The sequence below is a fragment of the Salmo salar genome, chromosome 11 (genome assembly GCF_965601325.2).
Source record: "Salmo salar chromosome 11, fSalSal1, whole genome shotgun sequence".
NCBI classification, from domain to species: domain Eukaryota; kingdom Metazoa; phylum Chordata; class Actinopteri; order Salmoniformes; family Salmonidae; genus Salmo; species Salmo salar.
The window spans coordinates 12,610,029-12,628,693 of record NC_138301.1 but is presented as its reverse complement, the minus strand read 5'-3'; positions in this window follow the sequence as shown (position 1 = coordinate 12,628,693).

Genomic DNA, 18,665 nt, shown 5'->3' with positions numbered 1-18,665 from the left:
ATAGAGGAGTTCGAATGGTGAGAAACCTGTCGATGCCTGAGGCACCTCCCTGTAAGCAAAAAGCAGAAAGGGTAACCACTTATCCCAGTCTTTACCAGTGTCAGCCACAAACTTCCTCAGCATATTCTTGAGCGTTTGATTGAATCTCTCTACAAGCCCATCCGTTTGGGGATGGTAGGGAGTGGTCCTCAAGCGTTTAATGCCCAGCTGTCGGTGGAGTTGAACCATCAGTCGTGAAGTGAAGTTTGTGCCTTGGTCCGTCAGGATTTCATCTGGGATTCCTACACGAGAAAAGAGCTGAACAAGAGCACTGATTATTTTTGGAGTGGTTATGGAACGGAGTGGGAAGGCTTCTGGGAACCGGGTGGCATAGTCACAGATCACCAATATATACTGGTAACCTGCACTACTCTTCTCCAAGGGTCCAACAATGTCCATTGCAATTCTCTTGAATGGGGTAGAGATAACTGGCAGTGAACATAGAGGAGCCCGGTCAGACCTACGGACAGCACTGGTTTTCTGGCACGTGGGGCATGTTTTGCAGTATGTTTGTACATCAGTATACATGGAGGGCCAAAAGAAACGGGAGCCTAGCCTAAGATAGGTCTTATGTTGCCCTAGATGGCCTGCCCATGGAACTGTATGTGCAAGGTTGAGAACAAGTGGTCTACATGTAGATGGCACCACTAACTTCCTGCTATCTGCTTCTGACCCAAGGTAGAGTATGTGGTTGTCTACTGTGTATATTCCCCCACATGAAGATTGGCTGTCCCCAGCTAAGGCCTTATCAAATAAACCTTTCAAGGTTGCATCAGACTTCTGCAGTGTAGCAACATTTTGTGGAACTTCCCATTGCACTTCTAACCCAGACACATCAGCAACAGGTACAGGGGTTCCCACATACTTCTCAAGACGCCGCTGGCGGCGTGACTTTCTGGGCCCTTTGGTTCCCCCCTCACACAGACTATCACACAAGTCAGGCAGAGGTTGTAAACCAGCTTTGGCCTGTGCACGAGTGACAACTGAACATGACACCTGAACATCAGACTGGCAAACTGACTGCTCATATAGCTGACCCCCCACACTTCCCAACAGATCAGAGAGTACAGGCACATCCCTCCCCAAAATCATCTCAAACGGTAGCTTCTCCATTACCCCAACTTTGAGGAGGTATTTCTGACCCTGAATCTCCACTGTGAGTTCAGCTGTGGGCTGCTGTGACTGGTCACCATGGACACATTGGATCAGTGTCTGGTGACCGTAATCAATGTCATTAACCTCTCTAGGCTAGGCGGGACGAATTCGTCCCACCTACGTAACAGCCACTGCAAGCCTGTGGCGCGATTTTCAAAACGTTAAAAATCCTATTACTTCAATTTCTCAAACATATGACTATTTTACAGCCATTTAAAGACAAGACTCTCGTTAATCTAACCACACTGTCCGATTTCAAAAAGGCTTTACAACGAAAGCAAAACATTAGATTATGTCAGCAGAGTACCAAGCCAGAAATAATCAGACACCCATTTTTCAAGCCAGCATATAATGTCACCAAAACCCAGAAGACAGCTAAATGCAGCACTCACCTTTGATGATCTTCATCAGATGACAACCCTAGGACATTATGTTATACAATACATGCATGTTTTGTTCAATCAAGTTCATATTTATATCAAAAACCAGCATTTTACATTAGCATGTGACGTTCAGAACTAGCATACCCCCCGCAAACTTCCGGGGAATTCGCTAACATTTTACTAAATTACTCACGATAAACATTCACAAAAAGCATAACAATTATTTTAAGAATTATAGATACAGACCTCCTCTATGCACTCGATATGTCCGATTTTAAAATAGCTTTTTGGTGAAAGCACATTTTGCAATATTCTAAGTACATAGCCCAGGCATCACGGGCTCGCTATTTAGACACCCGGCAAGTTTAGCACTCACCATAATCATATTTACTATTATAAAAGTTTGATTACCTTTTGTTGTCTTCGTCAGAATGCACACCCAGAACTGCTACTTCAATAACAAATGTTGGTTTGGTCCAAAATAATCCATCGTTATATCCGAATAGCGGCGTTTTGTTTGTGCGTTCCAGACACTATCCGAAATAGTAAAGAAGTGTCACGCGCATGGCGCAATTCGTGACAATAAAATTCTAAGTATTCCATTACCGTACTTCGAAGCATGTCAACCGCTGTTTAAAATCAATTTTTACGACACTTTTCTCGTAGAAAAGCGATAATATTCCGACAGGGAATCTCCTTTTCGGCAAACAGAGGAAAAAATCCCAAAGGCGGGGGCGGTCGGGGTCACGCGCATAAGCCCGTGTCCCTTGATCGGCCACTTGAGAAAGGCGATAATGTGTTTCAGCCTGGGGCTGGAATGACGACATTCTGTTTTTTCCCGGGCTCTGAGCGCCTATGGACGACGTGGGAAGTGTCACGTTAGAGCAGAGATCCTTAGTAAATGATAGAGATGGAAAAGAAGTTCAAGAAATGGTCAGACAGGCCACTTCCTGTAAAGGAATCTCTCAGGTTTTGACCTGCCATTTGAGTTCTGTTATACTCACAGACACCATTCAAACAGTTTTAGAAAATTTAGGGTGTTTTCTATCCATATGTAATAAGTATATGCATATTCTAGTTACTGGGTAGGAGTGGTAACCAGATTAAATCGGGTATGTTTTTTATCCAGCCGTGTCAATACTGCCCCCTAGCCCTAACAGGTTAACAGGTACATTACATTTTCTGATCAACGACAGGGAACTGCCGGTGTCAATCATTGCAGTAAGACTTTTACCATTCACTTTTACAGGTACCAAGACTGACCCTTCCCCAGTCTGTCTATTCTGAACACCATCCCCCTCTCTGGGCACATAACAGTAACCTGAGAGCTTGGATTTACGTAGCGGACACATTGAAGCCTTGTGCCCCTGCTGTCGGCAGTAAAAACAGGTCAGACCCCTCCCATCAGAGCGAACTGCATAATCCCTTACCTCCCTCCTCCCAGACACATAACCCCCAGAGTTACCTCCACCATCTCGGGTATCTCTGATGTCCCTTGTGTCTCGGAGACTCCTTGGAGCGGGTGCTGCAGGTCGTGGTGGGCCCCCTTTATGTGCATTATGGTACTGCAGCGCAAGCTTGGCCGCCATAAGCCCGTCCTTGGGCTCGTGCTCTCGAACCCAGGTTCGAATGTCGTGTGGTAGAACTTGTAGAAGTTGCTCGAGGATGATGACCTCACCGATCTCGTCCTGTGTCTTCTCCTCTGGTTGAACCCATCGTCGGTAGAGACCCTTGAGGCGGTGGTACGTCTCTGTTGGTGACTCACCCGATGGCGTCGATGCAGCTCTAAAGCGTTGACGGTAGGTCTCCGAGGAGATGTCGAACTTCATCAGCAGCGCTTCCTTCAAGCCCTTGTAGACGTTGGACAGCCCCTCATCCATTGCTGTGTAAGCCTCTAAGGCCTTGCCCGTGAGCAATGGGACAAGCCTGCAGGCCCACTCTACCTCCGGCCACTGCCACGTCTTGGCCATTCGCTCAAACCTCAGCAAGTAGTTTTCAATGTCCTCCCCCTGCTGGTATGAGGGCACCTTTGGCTCCTTCCTCAGGAATGCTGGAAGATGAACGTTAACACTGCTGGACTGGTCTCCTGGTGCTGGGGCTGCTCTCATTACTGCTTGGGGATCCTGCTGTGGAGTTGAAGTCCCTGCTGCGTCGAGCCTTTGTCGTCCTGGTGTTGGCAGACCCAATCTTGGGCTCTCACTGACGAGTTCCGCTTGGTGAGGAGCTGTGAGGATAGATTGGCGTAGGCCCCGAAACTCCTGATTGAGGTCTTCGTCCCTCTTCTCAAGGCAGGTGAAAAGTTGCTGGAAAAGGGTTACCATGGTTGGGTGTGGTTCTGGTCCCCCAACTGCTCCTTCAGTCAGCTGGTCTCTTATTGCTGTATCTGCTGGTTCAACCGGTAGTTCAAACAGTTCTGGTTGTGTTTGGCCCCTTGGTCGGGCTCCTAGTTTCTCATAATTAACCTCTTCACCAGAAGATTCCATGGTATTCCACCCAGTTTCAACTTCAATTACCTTTTATGACAGTTGATGCTGCTGCTGAGAACGCAATCCTGTACGCATTCCTTTACCTCTCTTGTTGGAATTCACTGATTTGCGGTGCGCCATCCCACTGCTGCCACCATATGTCACGTAGAGTAGGCCAGAAGGCTAAACTGGAAAACCTAACCTCTATAAAAAATAAAAAGATGGCGGAGCCGCAAAAGTTCTTCTGTGCAACGGTGTTTATTTACATAGTGATTCCGGAACAAAACAACAGTACTGCCATCAAACGTATACCTTATGGGACAGCTTAAAAACAAAGCTGCCCCACCCACAGCTCAATCCAAAATGCCTCTCCATGAACTGAAAGAGAGGCTCCTTTTGTAGGGGTAGCCCCTCCCCTCAGAACAATTAACACTAATTAATTAAGCAATTACCTATTCAACATACAGTTTCCATTTATCTAAACATACCAAAATATATACATTGCAACACGTTTATGAAACAACATCACAATATAACATTTACAAAATTACATCACTACTGACAGTGTCTTCCAATATGCCCGTTTACATTAATGAGCAATTCCGGACAGGCACTACAAAGTAAGCCCAATTCCCTTAGCTCGGGTCCTTATCCAGCATACCTGGAAGCTACAGAGATGGAGAGAGAGAGGAACAGAACAAACAACCGCGCTCATCCATAACATCGATAAGTATACTAAATATTGCTTATATTAAATATGAACACCTGTCTTTATTTCTTTATAGCCTAACTGGTTACTGAAGTAAGTGTGAAATGTATGTACTAAGATAGAGACGTTAACTTGTGTGTCGACCCACATTGTTAACTTATCTGATAACGGAGCAGGGAGGAGTGATGAATGTGTGCGTGCGTTAAAGTACCAAATGCTGCCCGCGGCCAGTGACGGACTTCTACGTCACACTTGGGCTAAGAAACACGAGCAATGAACATTAGACCAGGTGGAAATCTGTCTTTTGGTCTGATGAGTCCAAATTTGAGATTTTTGGTTTCAACCGCTGTGTCTTTGTGAGACGCAGAGTAGGTGAACAGATGATCTCCGCATGTGTGGTTCCCACAGTGAAGCATGGAGAAGGTGTGATGTGTGGGGGTGCTTTGCTGGTGACACTGTCAGTGATTTATTTAGAATTCAAGACACACTTAACCAGCATGGCTACCACAGCATTCTGCAGCGATATGCCATCCCATCTGGTTTGCACTTAGTGGGACTATCATTTGTTTTTCAACAGGACAATGACTCACAACACATCTCCAGGCTGTGTAAGGGCTATTTGACGATAAAGGAGCGTGATGGAGTGCTGCATCAAATGACCTGGCCTCTACAATCACCCGGCCTCAACCCAATTGATATGGTTTGGGATGAGATGGACCGCAGATTGAAGGAAAAGCAGCCAACAAGTGCTCAGCATATGTGGGAACTTCTTCAAGACTGTTGGAAAAGCATTCCTCATGAAGCTGGTTGAGACAATGCCAAGTGTGCAAAGCTATCGTCAAGGCAAAGGGAGGCTACTTTGAAGAATCTCAAATATAAAATATATTTTGATTTGTTTAACCTGTTGGGGCTAGGGGGCAGTATTTTCACTGCCGGATAAAAAAACGTACCCGATTTAAACTGGTTACTACTCTTGCCCAGAAATGAGAATATGCATATAATTAGTAGATTTGGATAGAAAACACTCAAATGTTTCTAAAACTGTTTGAATGGTGTCTGTGAGTATAACAGAACTCATATGGCAGGCCAAAACCTGAGAAGATTCCATGCAGGAAGTGCCCTGTCTGACAATTTGTTGTCCTTCTGTTGCATCTCTATCGAAAATACAGCATCTGTGCTGTTACGTGACACTTTCTAAGGCTTCCATTGGCTCTCTAAAGCGTTCAGAAAGCGGAATGACGTGTCTCCTGTCTCTGGGCAAAGTACAGCAGCAGAGTTTGTAAGTGGCCTGCCTGGGGACAGTGAGACTGAGATGCGCATTCACAAGACTTCTCAATTTTTTTCTTTACATTTACATTTTAGTCATTTAGCAGACGCTCTTATCCAGAGTGACTTACAGTAGTGAATGCATACATTTCATTTCATGCCTTTTTTTCTTCTTTTTTTTTGTACTGGCCCCCCGTGGGAATCAAACCCACAACCCTGGTGTTGCACACACCATGCTCTACCAACTGAGCCACAGGGAAGACAGTCTTTGAATGAATACAACGTTGAATACAACGTTGTCCGGTTGGAATATTATCGCTATTTTACGAGAAAAATAGCATAAAACTGATTTTAAACAGCGTTTGACATGCTTCTAAGTACGCTAATGGAATATTTTGAATTTTTTTGTCACGAAATGCACTCGCGCGTTACCCTTCGGATAGTGACCTGAATGCACGAACAAAACGGAGGTATTTAGATATAACTATGGATTATTTGGAACCAAAACAACATTTGTTGTTGAAGTAGAAGCCCTGGGAGTGCATTCTGATGAAGAACAGCAAAGGTAATCAAATTTTTCTAATAGTAATTCTGAGTAAAGGTTGCCCCAAACTTGGTGGGTGTCAAATTAGCTAGCCTGTGATGGCCGAGCTATGTACTCAGAATATTGCAAAATGCGCTTTCGTCGAAAAGCTATTTTAAAATCTGACATAGCATTTGCATAAAGGAGTTCTGTATCTATAATTCTTAAAATAATTGTTATGTATTTTGTCAACGTTTATCATGAGTAATTTAGTAAATTCACCGGAAGTTTTCGGTGGAAATGCTAGTTCTGAACATCACATGCTAATTTAGAAAGCTGGTTTTTGATATAAATATCAACTTGATTGAACAAAACATGCATGTATTGTATAACATAATGTCCTAGGAGTGTCATTGATGAAGATCATCAAAGGTTAGTGCTGCATTTAGCTGTGGTTTGGGTTTTTGTGACATTATATGCTTGCTTTGAAAATGGCTGTGTGATTATTTTTGGCAGGGTACTCTCCTGACATAATCTAATGTTTTGCTTTCGCTGTAAAGCCTTTTTGAAATCGGACAATGTGGTTAGATTAACGAGAGTCTTATCTTTAAAATGGTGTAAAATAGTCATATGTTTGAGAAACTGAAGTTATAGCATTGTTGAGGTATTTGTATTTCGCGCCACGCGATTCCACTGGCTGTTGACTAGGGTGGGACGCAAACTGGCCCAGAGAGGTTAACACTTTTTTTGGTTACTACATGATTCCATATGTGTTATTTCATAGTTTTGATGTCTTCACTGTTATTCTGCAATGTAGAAAATAGTACAAATAAAGAAAAACCCTGGAATGTGTAGGTGTGTACGAACTTTGACTGGTACTGTATTTATACGTAATTATTTAACTACATGTGAGCGAAAATAGCTGTAAGTAGGAGTAGAAGTATTGTTCTCGGTTAGTTTACTCCAATCACGCAAACATGAGTAGGTGTTTCCAATATTTTGATATATTGTTCATTACCTATTCACCATTATACCGTAACTCAGTTCTAGCTTCATCTAGTGTTTTACAGACAAATGCAAGTCACAGAGTGGTGGCACAACTAAGTGACGATATCTATCATGTGTATTTAATGTGGGTGCTAACACTCTTAATTGTACTTCTAGTGCAACATCTGTTGCTTGAGAAAAAAAACAGAAACGGTTTGGCTCACAATTGACAGTAACATGGTTAAGCGTGAGTGCTTAGTGCATAAAGCTAAGAGATAGGCTCTTGATGTGTAGCTGACGTAACACGTTTAGTAATCAATGGCCGTTTACTTTTATTTACCCATACTTTGTCGCCTACACACATCATCTGAATGCTGTCTCACTGAAGGGTTTTGTCACATTAAAGGCAACAGACAGAGACATGCAGACGAGTTGGATGTTGAGTGGTGAATGGGGCTTGGAAGGGGACTTGGCTCACACAGGGTTGGTTTATACTGTCTTTTCAGACCTTCACAATGGGCAGGTTTGGGTCTGGGCTCTAGCCTTAACATAGAACATAGAGCCACACTGTGCTGCAGTGCTGGGATTTCCAGACATGCCCACATTCAATGGAACACACAAAGGGCTCTATGAAATGCCATTCTGGTCCCACAACCCACCTGGCATTGTCTGATAAATTATGAAAAATAATAAGATCCCCCTCTCCTCCACAGACATAGCAGTATACTTAGTATACCGTGCTATGAATATCAGCACATTGTAATTGACTTTGAAAATGACCATCAGAAGAATGTTTCATTGAGTACACCGAGTACTGTGTGGCCCTATGCACGTACCATATCTTAACATTATTTTCCATAGAATTATGTGGCTTTATAAGCTGTTTATGATTAATAGGTCAACGAATGACCCCCCCCCCCAAAAAAAAAACGGGATTTGGCAAAACCAAAAAGGATTAATTACTTTTCTCACTTTGCAAGGTGACAGTAATTACTTTCATCAACTGGAACCAAAAAGTAATTGGCAGACACTTAATTAAAGGTTACAGCTTTGACTAAATTGTGAAAGACCAGACAATTAAAAGGCACATTATTCAATCAAGATATACATGTAATAATTGGTATGTTGTCCTCTTGAGGAATTTGTAAATGTGGGGCTTTGAAGGGTGGTTAGTGTTTGTAAACATGTCCAGGCAAGGTTATTCCAGACCATGCATTGATTGGGTAAATAGAACTCTGTTGTCATGGCCGCTTTAAAAAGTCAAATATAGCATAACGTCAACACTGTTTGATCTAATGGCCTTTGAGTTGATATTATTCACACAGCAAAATACAGACCCATGACAATGACAAAATGGTAATGGAGAGAGAGAATAGCCACGATGACTGTCCGTGAATACAAAAAGTCAAGTTTAGGCATTAATCAATGATAGAAAAAGGTGGTAAATATTGCAAGCTAAACTGAAGAAAAGAGCCTTACACTTAGATCAATGCACATTTCGGAAAGCTTCTGGTCGCAGTAGACCTTCGTCCGTGCATAGACAAACACAATGAAAGGCTATATAAGTAGTGACAGTGAGTCAGTAAGTCAGGCAACCTTTAATTGTCTACACTCTGACAAAACTCTTCACTAGAATCTATGTGCAGGAATCAGACTATCAAATCAGTTTCTCATATCAAAGTCAAGTAGCCATGATTTCTATATGGAGGTCAAACTAAACCATACTACAAAATCAAAGCTCAAATTGCTTTCCATCACTCAACTTCTTCCATCTCTCATCATCCGATGATTGCTTGCTCCTTCAATCTGTCCCATCTTTTCTCCCCATGATGCAGTGAACCATGTGCTCCTCCACTCTAGTAGACATGACTGGATCTCGTCCCAGGTGTTCAGCAGAAAGGTCATTTTCCTCAGGTGTCTCTAATTACCTATCATTTTGTATTTATGGCCTCAGATATTCATCATCACACTCATATCCAGCCAGGTCACATTTGATACAAGTCAGAATTCTACGTCCATCCGTGTCTGAGGTCATTGGGAGATGACGTGAAAACGGGCCTCTAGGGGCAACAGTAAGCACTGTTACCTTCAAGTAGGTTTCGGTTTTCTAGGGCTTTGTGGATGGGGATGGCGGATGGGTCTAAACATCTGCCTCTGATTCCAAAGGTTGCAAGTTGTTTTTGAGATTTTTGTTTTAAGTCTATCCCAAACCTTAACCCTTACCGTAACCATTTGGATTAAACTTAACCCTAACCTTAAAAACTCTGAGTTAATGCCTAAACTTAACCGTAAACACTTTGAAATTTGAGGTTTGCAACAGCTTCTAAATTTGGCGTTTGAGAAACATTGATAAACGTCTAATTCTGACGTGAGGCTGTGAGAGTTAGTTGTTCATCTCTCCCATGATGTATAGTAAGAAGGAGGTATATGTCTCCCAGACTAAGTTACCCACAACAAAGGGACAAAGAAGTTCCCAGACAGTGATGAAAGAAACTGAAGTCGACTATGTCTTAGAAAATGTTTTCATTACGTGACAATGCTCTATTGTAACAATATGTACCGTCTGACAGTTACAGTTCTCTCTTGTGCCTCAACACAAAAGTGTACATTGACTCCAATAAAAATTATATTGACTCCACATTAAAATTGTATTTCACCTCGTGTATCTTTTCCACCAGTAGACATCTATTGTTCAGCCCTTTCCATTTACTTATTGCCTGCTTTTTTTATGTGTGTTGTAAGTTTTCTATCCATGGTCCATGCTTACATAAGTCCAATTACGCTGGCCTGCACCTCAACTGTAATGTAACCCAACCATGTATTGCTAATTTTGCAAATGCATTTTTAGTTGTTAATTGAGTTCAGGCATCAATGTTTTTTACCCCAAATTTGAGATATTTTCCATTACTGATAAACCTTTAAACCGGTCTCAATTCATTCACTCACTTTGACTTCCTTGTCTGATTTTGGATTTGTAAATGAACCACATCTGGTTTCAGTATCTGTCCTGTAGACATGGTCATGAAAAAGTTGTGCACCTGTTTATGAACACGATGATAACCTAGACAATATTGTGCTGTACTGTGGTTTTCCAAGCTTCTTAGAAATACAATAAATCCTTTGTTTAGCTGTGTTTTCCTTGAAGGAAAGAACAAGCTAATCACAGATGGTGCCCCTAAAGAACGCAATTAATGAGTTGCTTCAATTCCGCCATTTTCTACTTCCTAATGGGCCTTTTTTTCAAATCATTCCAGTGGCTAATTATAATGTGAAGTAAGGGTCTAAATGTAAAGTAGTCAGACAGCATGAAGTATACGAGCTCATTTGAGAATGTCCATACACATTTAGCTTAGCATGTTTAGTTAGAAGGTCGGCTACCCAGTGGTGGCGCGTTGTTACGTAGTTATTTTGCCGGATTGATTTAAACGAGTGATGTTGTAAGGTGTTGTAGGTTAGGGTTTGAAGAAAGGAGATGAAACATCAACAGTATGCTCCAATAGCCATGTGGTGCTTTTTGCAGAGCACTATGGAGCTGTCCACTGGGTTGTGGTGCTGAAATCCAGTCTGAATCTGTGGTGTGCATCGTACATGTCTGGAACCAAGGCTCATCAATGAATGGGCCTGCCACGCTGACGGGATGAAACCCAACAGATACTGATAACGGCACCCAAAACAAAACAGCAACGACAAGAAGAGATGATTCAAGCTGTCTGGAGGCTTACATAGAGACAAAGGGATGAGTGCTGCACTCTCCCTGTTTCTTTTTTTGTAAATGTCTGACGTTTGGACACCACAGGTAGGACACATGCTTGTTAAAACTGTGCGACCAGCTCTAAAGCTGGTTGTTTGGATTTGTTTAATTGCATTCCTGCCAGGGGGCAAGATCAGAGAATAAGTCCCATGAGCAGCCTCCTGTTGTTGTCTTATAACCTGCAGAGCTGCCTACACTAACTTTCACAACTTTCCTCAATTTACATTTTTACAGTATTTATCACTGAAAACCTATAGCACGGAATGTCTTATATCCACAGCTTTGTATTAGCATGAGATATCACTGGACAACTTGTAACCTAGGGAACTGAGACTGGAAATAGTTGAGAACCTAAATTGAATTAGACTGGTGGAGAAACGTTTCTGAATAATGCTTATTAGCTCTATTGACAGAAGAAACCATTACTGTACTGTAAAGCAATGGTTTATATTTTAGGGTGAAGTTTCTCTGTAAGCGTCATTGTGCGTTTCCACAGTGTGGAGAAACACACTTAGATAGGGTGCACAATTCCCATCATCCCTTGGCATTTCATGATACATTAAGCCCCATTAATTCATTTTGCGTACCTGGGGAATTGCTGGAGGGAAATTGCATGTAAGGAAAATGGACACTAAGCAGTCTTTTAGGCAGTAAGGCAGAGCTGCACAGAGATATATCCATCAGTTAAATTAGTAAAAGCTCACATTCCCAATGGAGCTGCCTAATAAGAACCTATCGACTGATTTCGTTTTTTTTTTTTTTGTTTTTTTTTACTTACCCTGTATGGACAGATATGTCTGGCAGCCTCTGTAACTATATTTTACATAGCCTGTTAATACAGAATATAACTTCTCAGAAGGGGGAAGATGTCAATGTGAAGGAGAGAGGTTTTGATTGGAGGTGCATAGCTGAATGAGATCCACCAGTGTTATGACGATCTTAAGATCTAATGGTGTTAGATCTTCATTACTAGAGGAAACCATTGCTTGTCGTCAACTTAACGTCAAGATAGGTATGGAATTGTAAATAAGAATTTGTTCTTAGCTGACTTAAATAAAGGTTAAATAAAAAATAATAATACAATTTTTGGGGGAAGATTACACCTTTGTATGTGGGGAACTTCACACAAACACATCTGTAAGAACGATTTAGCTATGAATCAATAGACTCAGAAACAGCAGGAGAACTTTGGTTTAACATGATTGCTGGGGTGAATAATAACAAGGAATAGATCCTCAGAATTCTTACTGCGGTAAAAAAGGGAGCTCACAGGCAGTAGTATTCCTTTTTACAGAGATGTGCATGCCTCAGGACTCTGTCCAGCCTCATTGACTGGCTGGCACTGTATGTTTCAGGATCACCCTATCGGCTGTTAATTGTTATTGCTTTTTACCATGCCTTTTTACAGACTGATTTAGACCTAGGAAGCCTCTTGGCAATCAGTGACATTAATTGATCAACTGCCTAAAAGACAAGGAAAGCAGCAGGTCTTAGCTGTTGGGGACTGGAGTTGGGCACTCCTGGTTTGGGCCATATCTTTGAAATGTAAGTAGTCAAGGCATACCTCAGCAATCACTCAGTACTAATAGATATGCTTCACTCCTTGCACTTTCCTATTCAATACAACTTGGCGAATGTCCCCTGTGATATTGCGGCACATTTCAACTGATCAATGCTACACCAGGCAAAATTGATTGAAATTAGAATCGAAATGAAGACTCTCATGCTGGAAATTCAATCAAACTCCCGGGCTACTTCAGCTGGGTTTCAGGAAGGATTGATCTGTGCCATCGACGAGCCCACATTAAGTCGTCAATGGAAAATATCAATATTGTACTCAGCATAACAAAAGATAATTTATTATTCATGTATTTACAATGCTTAGAGGTAATTTCATCAAACCAGTCACTCGAAATAAGAAACTTTTAAAAAGCAAAACTTCTGAAAGGTGAAACTATAATCCAATACTTAAGCCATCACTGTTGCAAATCAGATTTTGCAGGTATGGAACACATCTCACCAGTGCCCAAGGCCAGATTTCCATAACAGCAGGACACTATGCTTGGTGTAAGCAAATAGGCCTACATTAAACTAAACAATTTAAGTGAGTTACATGGTCAAATGTATACAATATGAGATTTACAGTGATCATTAGCCTGTATTCCAATTTTGAGATGGCATCCTCTAACACCTACATTTCATTCTGTTTAGCAGATAAAGGCCAAAGGCCCGGCCTGCACAGCCACATTGTATTACTGCAAATTGCTGTGAAGATAAAGCTGGGGGCCTGAGTGCCAGACAGGACAGTAATTCACCATCCACTCATATTATAGGCTTTTCATTTCTTCCATTTACCTCATACAGACCGTATGAGAGTAAACTCTTCATCGTCTGTGTGGTGCCGTCTCCCAGCATATCTGCCCGCCAACAATGAGCGGTTCTGACAAATACCAGGATTCAGTCAAGCTTTAAGAAAAATAACAAAGCCGGTTTCAACTTTATTAAGTCTATTGTCTTCACCTACTGAAGCAAACAAAAGCTCTTTCTGTGTAAATGACCTCTTTCTATGAACCAAATTGGAGCATCACACCAAAATGTGAAACTAATCCCAAATTCATGAGATTAAAGAAGTTTGTATTGTGATGTTGGAAAAAAATTATAATCTAGACAGACATTTTATTTCATTTCCTGTATGGTGATATGCAAATGATCAGCATTTGCATAATCTTTTCACAAAATGGAAAACAGATAATCAAATACCATCACATCCCATTTATATTCAATTAGCTGTTATTTATGCAAAGTCCTGCCGTTAAAATAATTCATAATTGTGAAGGGAATAGAAAATGGTCTGATGTTCTAGTTTTCAGAGGGACAACTAAGGAAGTCTGAAGTCCCACAACCAAGGAACTAATACACACTGCCTGGTTGGGTGCGTCGCTTTTCATTAAAGATGGCATAACTTGAACAACATGTTTATTGCATGCCTGTATAGACGATACAAAAAATAATAATTAGGAACAGACCTTATATGACAGAAATCGTATGACATTCTTTTTCCTATTTATCATTCTCTTCAGTAATGGATCTATCTGCAACCAGCATACCGTCAGATGGATTTTAAGTAATTACATTTGTTGGATGAAATTTGTTGAATTTTAGCCTATGACATAATAACCTCCTTTGACTCATTCCAATTTTTTGAGTTGTGGTCATCCTCATAATTTTACATAATGAGCTTTGGGTTAAAGCTGTATGGACCCGTCCTAGATGTGGTTCTGACTTGACCCATCCAGTCAGCCTCATCAGAGTTCCAGTGTTGAATACTAATGTGCACCTGTTATGGTTAGAGGGCTTGTACCCTTACAAAGACTAATCCAAGGATTCTTATCTAGTTTTTCAACACAAAAATGTTGAATATGGAAACGGTGAGACGAATAGCAATTCTATACATTTTTACTGATTTCGTACACGTCTGCATTACTGTGGAAATAATACAGTACTTTCTCTCTTCCCACTCTTTCTCTTTACTTTTTTCAGTGAGAAATCCCGTTAAGAGAGTTTTTCAAAATAACATTATCTTCAAACAAACATTTCACTTTTAATCATTGTATTTTCCTTATACAATTCACCCTTTGAAGCTGTTCTTTTTCAGAGTGTCCGTAGGGATTTGCTCCCCAAGTGGTCTGTGTGCTTACTTACACCAAAGCTTCTCTTTCAAACTGAGCTTTGAGTAAAATAAAAAAAAAGTCTCACAGGAGAATAGGTGGAGTGAAACTAATGAACAATTCACTTGACAGGAATACAAATCTGATACTTCTATATCATACCTCTCACCAAAACATGGAGATGTCACCCTACCTTGCTTGGATATTCACATGGCAATCAATTAAGCGGTCGACCGACCGTTCAATCAGTTGATCGATCAATCAATGGGATGATAACATTTTCCGATGCGCTGTAGTTGTCTAGAGCAACAGTCTTCCATTCAAAAGCAGGTAGCCGAGCCACAAAAATGCTAGTGATGGACACATGGTCTTGAATGGAGGCCATATAGATAGAAATAAAAATGTAGTCTAAATGGGAACACAGTGTACAATTTATCATCTTCATGAACACAATTACTGTAAGAATCATTTGTGTATCTGTTTCTTTGTGTTTTTTTGTATATGAGACTGACACAGTACAGTAACAAAGCAAATTGAACTGGGCCATTCATAAATTATAAGGATGCCATGATATTACTTGCCTCTGCTTTTGAACCACATCTCATAAAAACTGTAATTCAACATAATAACAAGTATTACGTGGCCATAGCTGAAATCTAGGGCAAATCTGGCACTCAATACCCTACATGGCCATAGATTGAAATGACAATTTCTTAAATGTTTTTTTTTTTTTACTGAAGAACTCTATATTTACCTCACGTTGCACATACACACAAACATTGACCAGCCACATCCTCATCTGATCTGTTATCTGTACAAGAACATGCAGCTGCAGTAAAATAATTAATGATGGGAAACAACCCTCTCTGTGTAAAACTGTAGTCTTACATTTACATAACATTCATGATCATTTGCAAATGGTATTCTTTGTCTGAATGCGAGTAGATCAATTAACAACATAAGCCTGCAGGGGAGTGAGACTAGAGCAACTCAGGTAAGCCTTTAACCTCAAAGACAGTTTAAGTGGTGACCTAACACAGTGTTTGAAGTTATGATTTATGGATTGGGAGATATTATTCTTTGTTCTATTCACAGCAGTGAGGGCCGATAAGGGTAAGTACAATAGCAAGATTAGACCGGCGATTGGATACATTCCTGAGACGTGTACTGGTGAAATCTCCTCTGTGCGTTTGTAATGCAGTTCCGTCTGTAACAACAGGCCCGTGATAATGTTATTGCTCATGGTTCATGACCAGAGAAGATAAGAGAAATTAGTTTCTGTAAGCCCTGCACAGGCTTAACCTTTGACTCTTCATAGGCCGTACAACCCCAGAAACCCCACCTGAGTATAGCCAGTGTGTCTATGTATGTGGATGAATCAACACTATACACGTCAGCTACTACAGCTACTGAAATGACTGCAACACTTAACAAAGAGCTGGAGTTAGTTTCAGAATGGGTGGCAAGGAACAACTTAGTCCTAAATATTTCAAAAACATTGTATTTGGGACAAATCATTCACTAAACCCTAAACCTCAACTAAATATTGTAATAAATAATGTGGAAATTGAGTAAGTTGAGGTGACATAACTGCTTGGAGTTACCCTGGATTGTAAACTGTCATGGTCAAAACATATTGATACAACAGTAGCTAAGATGGGGAAAAGTCTGTCCATAATAAAGCGCTGCTCTACCTTCTTAACAGCACTATCAACAATGCAGGTCCTACAAGCTTTCGTTTTGTCACACCTGGACTACTGTTCAGTCATGTGGTCAGGTGCCACAAAGAGGGACTTAGGAAAATTGCAATTGGCTCAAAACAGGGCAGCACGCCTGGCCCTTGGATGTACACAGGGAGCAAACATTAATAATATGCATGTCAATCTCTCCTGGCTCAAAGTATAGGAGAGATTGACTTAATCACTACTTGTATTTGTGAGACGTTTTGACATGTTGAAAGCACTGAGCTGTCTGTTTAAACGAGTAGCACACAGATCAGACACCCATGCATACCCATCTGCCACACTGATCCTCAACACTGGGGCCCCTCAGGGGTGCATTCTTAGTCTCCGCCTGTAATCCTGTTCACCCACGACTGTGTGGCCAAGCACGACTCCAACACCATCGTTAAGTTTGCTGACGACACAACGGTGGTAGGCCTGATGACCGACAACGATGAGACAGCCTGTAGGGAGGAGGTCAGAGACCTGGCAGTGTGGTGCCAGGACAACAACCTCTCCCTCAATGTGAGCAAGACAAAGGAGCTGAACGTGGACTATAGGAAAAGGAGGGCCGGACAGGCCCCCATTAACATCGACGGGCCTGAAGTGGAGAGGGTCGAGAGTTTCAAGCTCCTTGGTGTCCAGATCACAAACAAACTATCATGGTTCAAACAGACCAAGACAGTTGTGAAGAGGCCACGACAACACCTTTTCCCCCTCAGGAGATTGAAAAGATTTGCCATGGGTCCCCAGATCCTCAAAAAGTTCTACAGCTGCAACATCGAGAGCATCCTGACTGGTTGCATTACCGTCTGGTATAGCAAAACACCAGTTTCAACGTCAACAGTGAAGAGGCGACTTCGGGATGCTGGCCTTCTAGGCAGAGTTCTTCTGTCCAGTGTCTGTGTTCTTTTACCCATCTGAATCTTTTATTCTTATTGGCCAGTCTGAGATATGGCTTTTTCTTTGCAACTCTGCCTAGAAGGCCAGCATCCCGGAGTCGCCTCTTCAATGTTGATGTTGAGACTGGTGTTTTGCGGGTACTTTTAATGAAGCTTCCAGTTGAGGACTTGTGAGGCATCTGTTTCTCAAACTAGACACTCTAATATACTTGTCATCTTGCTCAGTTGTGCACCGGGGCCTCCCACTCCTCTTTCTATTCTGGTTAGAGACAGTTTTCGCCGTTCTGTGAAGGGAGTGGTACACAGAGTTGTACGAGATCTTCAGTTTCTTGGCAATTTCTCGCATGGAATAGCCTTCATTTCAAGAATAGACTAATGCGTTTCAGAAGAAAGGTCTTTGTTTCTGGCCATTTTGAGCCTGTAATCGAACCCACAAATGCTGATGCTCCAGATACTCAACTAGTCTAAAGAAGGCCAGTTGTATTGCTTCTTTAATCAGAACAACAATTTTCAGCTGTGCTAACATAATTGCAAAAGGGTTTTCTAATGATCATTTAGCCTTTTAAAATGATTAACTTGGATTAACTAACACAACGTGCCATTGGAACACAGGAGTGATGGTTGCTGATAATGGGCCTCTGTACGCCTATGTAGATATTCCATTAAAAATCTGCTTTCCAGCTACAATAGTCATTTACAACATTAACAATGTCTACACTGTATTTCTGATCAATTTGATGTTATTTTAATGGACCAAAAAAGTATATATTTTTTCAAAAACAAGGACATTTCTAAGTGACCCCAAACTTTTGAACGGTAGTGTACGTGGTAGTAGAGTATGGGCCTGAGGGCACACACTTAGTGTGTTGTGAATTCTGTAATGAATGTATTGTAATGTTTTTAAAATTGTATAACTGGCTAAATTTTGCCGGACCCCAGGAAGAGTAGCCTTGGCAGCAGCTAATGGGGATCCATAATAAATACAAAATCAAATACTAACTTTGGCCAACGCCTGCTAACATTGAGTTCTGCTAGCTAGCTAAGTTAACTAGCTAGCTATCTATGTTACTGAGCGGCTTTGTTTTGCAGAAATATA